This window comes from Canis lupus, chromosome 6, assembly GCF_003254725.2.
Source record: "Canis lupus dingo isolate Sandy chromosome 6, ASM325472v2, whole genome shotgun sequence".
NCBI lineage: Eukaryota > Metazoa > Chordata > Mammalia > Carnivora > Canidae > Canis > Canis lupus.
In genome coordinates, this window is record NC_064248.1 from 19,156,139 (window position 1) to 19,160,824 (window position 4,686).

The 4,686-nt window shown below is 57.6% G+C and overlaps 1 protein-coding gene across 2 annotated transcripts in view; it reads right to left on the reverse strand.

Annotated features, from left to right (window-relative positions):
* The window catches only part of IL4R (interleukin 4 receptor), a 38,628-nt gene extending 37,671 nt beyond the window's left edge, over positions 1-957 (reverse strand). For both annotated transcript variants that reach the window (XM_025415650.3, XM_025415651.3), the window contains exon 1: positions 822-957. The gene's annotated coding sequence lies outside the window, so the exon portion shown is untranslated. The remainder of the gene's footprint in view (positions 1-821) is intronic.
* Between the last annotated feature and the right edge of the window lie 3,729 nt (positions 958-4,686).

Consider the following 4,686-nt stretch of genomic DNA (forward strand, 5'->3'; position numbering starts at 1 on the left):
TCTGAATCTCACTGAAGGCAGCCTGGGAAGCTGCCTTTTAATAAAACCCCCCGGATAATTCGTTGATGGGATGAGGTAGTTTGACAAATACTAGGGACAGGTGGAAGACGACAGGCTCTGGCGACAGACCGCCCGGGTCTGAAACCTGCTGCACATCTGCAGGCGGGAGTCACCTCGGGCAAACGGTTTAAAGCGCCGGGGAGGGGGGGAGGGGGGGACGGGGGCCTCAGCGTCCTCATCTGAAAAATGGAACGATCCACACGCCGTCGCACCCACCGAAACGGGGGTCTCGCGATTTAACTCAGAGCAGTTTCAGAGTTCCGGACGTAACCTGGACCACCTGAGTCCAGGGGTATTTGATCGCTACTGTTACTGGGACCATCCGGCATTGAAATAAGGACAGAAAGGGACCGCAGGGTCCGGCTTCCCAGACGCCGCCTCGAGCTGGTCACCAAGGTCAGTTTTCGGAACTCCCCGCCCCCGCCCCCGCCCCCGCCCCCGCCCCAGGCCCGGTCCTCACCCGCTTCCTGCGCGCAGGGCAGGGGGTGATCGCGGAGACCACGAGCCTCGCCTCGCCTCACCCCAGGTCCCCGAGGGGCCGGCCCCGCTGGTGCCTCCCGGCCAGCGCGAGTCTGGGGGCGCGCGCCGGGGGTCCCCGGGGGCGCGCCCGCTACCCCCACCCCACCCCACCCCCACGCCCACGCCCACGGGGTGACCCGGAGGCCGCTCGAGGCGCGGGGAGGGGCGGGCTCGGAGCAGCCCCCGATGATGGGGTCGGGGCGCCCCCGGGGGTCCCCGCGCGCGCGGGCTCCGCGACCTACCTGCGCGCCCCGGGTCCATTCGCCGCGCCGGCGCCCGAGCGGGAAGTGGGGGACCCCCGGGTGGCCCGTCCTGCCCGCGCCGCGCGGGGTTTTCCTGAGCGCCCGCCGGCCCGCCCCGGCTTCCTGCGCCCCGCCCCCGCCTCTGCCTCTGCCCCCGCCCCTGCCCCTGCCCCCGCCCCGCCCCGCCCCTGCCCCGCGCGCGCCCTCTGCCGCCCGCCCCGCGCCCCGGCCGCGCCCCGGGACCCCTCGCCGCGCCCCGCGGAGGGGCAGGTGCAGCGGGGCTGGCGGCTGGCGGCTCTCCTCCACCACCCCCCTCGCCCCCCGCTCCTGCTAAGTGCCCCGGGGTGCCCGCCGCCGCCGAGTGTTTGCCGAGCGCCTCCCCTATGCCGGGCGCCGCAAGAATGCAGGCAGACAACCCTCCTGTCGGGCTCGTGCAGTCCCGCAGGCCCCGCTTGGGCTCCGCACCTACTCATCCCTTTGATCCGCACAGCCACCCTGCGAGGGAGCTAGATCACTAGCACTCATTTTACAGGTGGGGAAACTGAGGCACGGAGGGCAAACGTGCTGAGAATCACCCAGCAGGTGTGGGATTTGAGCCCAGGCGCCGTTGAGCACTCACCGCTGGACACCGTAAAAGCCCCCAAGGGAACCAGACGGTGGGGAAGAACACTAAGTGAATCAAGTATCTCAGGTCCCAAGAGGTCCCAAGAAGAAAGTAAAACAGAGAGAGGCCTTTAAGGCCAGTGGGGGTGGGACCGGAGGGGGGGGGCAGACAGTGGTTGAATGGTGTCCCTGATGCAAGGATATTTGAGCTGAACCCTAAGAGAGTATGGGGGAAGACAACAGAGAGGGGACAGCATGTGCAAAGGCCCTGGGGTGGCATGTGTGAGGAATTATCTGATAGCTGGCTGGAGAGCCTTGAGGGGAGAATGGAAAGAGGTGAGGTAAGAGATGTGCACACTCAGGCCAGGTAGCGCTGGACACCCAGAGAGTGATTTGACCCCATCTTAGCCTGGTCTTAGAGTAGAGACAAAGTCCTCAGAGCTAAGGACAGCCCAGTGGAGTTGCTGTGGTGGAGGCATGAGCCAGGGAAGCAGGGAAGCTTCTGGTGAGTTAGGATTGGCTTCCTGGGGGAGGGGACACAGTACCTGCATCCTCTTCCATTATTCTTCGTGCACTCACTCTTTCTCAGCCCTGCTGCGGGCCTAACCCTGTGACAAGTGCTGAGGACACAGATACGAAGATATGAAATAAACATGGGCCCTGCTCTCTGAGACCAGATAACTCAAGTATGAAGTATGTGAGAGTAGACAGTAGACAGTCTCTGGAAGTCAGGGATGGCTTCCCGGAGGAGGTGGCCTCTGATGGCCCCCCGCAAAGGTCAGTGCAGGAGAGTGAGGGAAAAAGGAAAGGCATTCAGGCAGAGAGATCAGGGTTGAGGAAACACCTGGGGGTGAGAAAGCCTGTAATTATTCAGCATCTACGTGTTGGTGCCTCTGTGTGCCAGGCCCTGAGCTGGGGACTGGAGAGAGACCCATCGCCCACTTTCCTAGGCCGGCAGGGGGGGGGGGGGGTGTCTGGCTGGGGCCCTGACAATCGAGAAACTCGAGAAGTTGGGTGTAATGAACACTTGGGCGGGCCTCCCCAGGCAGCAGGCAGAGCAGGCTCCGCAAGGAGAGGGAGCCTGACCAGACAGGCAGCCAATTCCAACAGGTCAGATGGGAATTCCGCATTTCACACGAATTCCGCGAATTCCGCAAAGAGCCACGGGGCGGCTACAGTCATTGCTTCACTGACGAAGGTTTATTCCTGCCTAGAAAAGCTTGCATACACATTCACACCCGTCCTTACACCCACTCACTCACATTCCCACTCACGTACTCACCCATCCACGCACACGCACCTGCACACGTTCATACTTATCCATGCACATTCGTCCAGCCATATGTTCTCAGACTTACACTCATCCACATGCTCCACGTGTTCACACTGATGCACACTCACACTGCCACCCGCATTCACACCCACACATGGGGACTTCAACTTGTGTATGACTGACCCTTGAACGACATGCGTGGGGGTTGGGGTGCTGACCCCTTGACAGTGGAAAATCCATGTATAACCTTTGCCCGAAAATGTAACTAGTAATAGCCTACTGTTGATGAGATGCCTTACTGACAACGTAAACAGTTGATTGCCCATATTTTGCATGTCCTATGTATCATATACTGTATTTTTACAAGAAAGTAAGCTAGAGGCGCATGGGTGGCTCAGTTGATTAAGCATCCGATTCTTTTTTTTTTTTTTTTTTTATGATAGTCACACAGAGAGAGAGAGAGGCAGAGACACAGGCAGAGGGAGAAGCAGGCTCCATGCACCGGGAGCCCGACGTGGGATTCGATCCAGGGTCTCCAGGATCGTGCCCTGGGCCAAAGGCAGACACCAAACCGCTGCGCCACCCAGGGATCCCAGCATCCGATTCTTGATTTCAGCTCAGGTCATGATCTCAAAGTCATGAGATGGATCCCCAACTTGGGCTTCCCCACTTGGCATGGAGTCTGCTTGAGGTTCTTTCTCTCTCCCTCTGCCTCTTCCTCCTTCTCCTCACTTGGGTGTGCACACTCTCTTTCTCAAAATAAATGAGAGAGGGGGTGCCTCGGTGGCTCAGTTAGTTAAACCACTGCCTTTGGCTAAGGTCATGATCTCAAGGTCCTTGGATAGAGCCCCGAGTTGGGCTTCCTGCTCCATGGGGAGTCTACTTCTCCCTCTCCCTCTGCCCCCACTCGTTAGTAATGTGCATGCTCTTCCTCTTTGTCTCAAATAAATAAAGTATTTTTAAAAATAATAAGTAAGAGAGAGAGAGCACACAAATGCATAATAACTTCTCTCCACCAATATAGCAACATGAACCCTGGAAGCCACTGATCTGTTTACTATCCCTACCCTCAGTGCTCAGCATGGAGCCCTACTCAGGGCTCAATCTCTTGCCCTTGAGTTCATGACCTGAGTCAAAACCAAGATTCTGATGCTCAACCAACTACACCACCAGGCACCCCAATAAATGCAATCTTTAAAGAAGGAATAAAGTAATCTAGAGGATAGAAAATGTTAGAAAGTCACAAAAGAGAGAAAATACATTTACAGTACTGGACTATAGTTATTGAAAAAAATCCGCATGTAGGTGGACGCACACAGTTCCGACTGTGTTAGTCAAGGGTCAGCTCTACTTGTATGTGCCCACTCCCTTTACACACTCACACTCCTGCTCCCACACAGTTGGTGTTTGAACCTGGGCAGTAGAGCGCTGACACCACCAAGCTTCCCCTTGTACAGATGAAATTTCTTTTGCCCCATGTTGGTGTCTCACACGGAGACCTGGGTCTCCCTTTGGGAATGGGGAGCCTGCACTGTCTGCCCTCCCTGACTCCTAAACCGGCCCCCACCCTCACTCTGCCACCAGACCACCTGCGTCCACACACCAAGTCCACTACTTAACCGACTGTGGGACTTTGGGACTTTGGGTAAGGGCTGGGGGGTCACTGTCTCTGTGCCTTTGCTTTCACATGCACGAAGTGGGATCATGGAGGGTGGAATGCCAGGCACAGGGCTTGCAACAGTGCCTGGTGCCCAGCACATAGTAGGTGCACAGCGAATGGTAATCATTGTTCTTATCAGAACAAAGATCAGAGGGATGCCTCGGTGGCTCAGCGGTTGAGTGTCTGCCTTTGGCCCAGAGCATGATCCCAGAGACCCAGGATCGAGTCCCACGTTGGGCTCCCTGCATGGAGCCTGCTTCTCCCTCTGCCTGGGTCTCTGCCTCTCTCTCTTTCTGTGTCTCTCATGAATAAATAAAATCTTAAAAAAA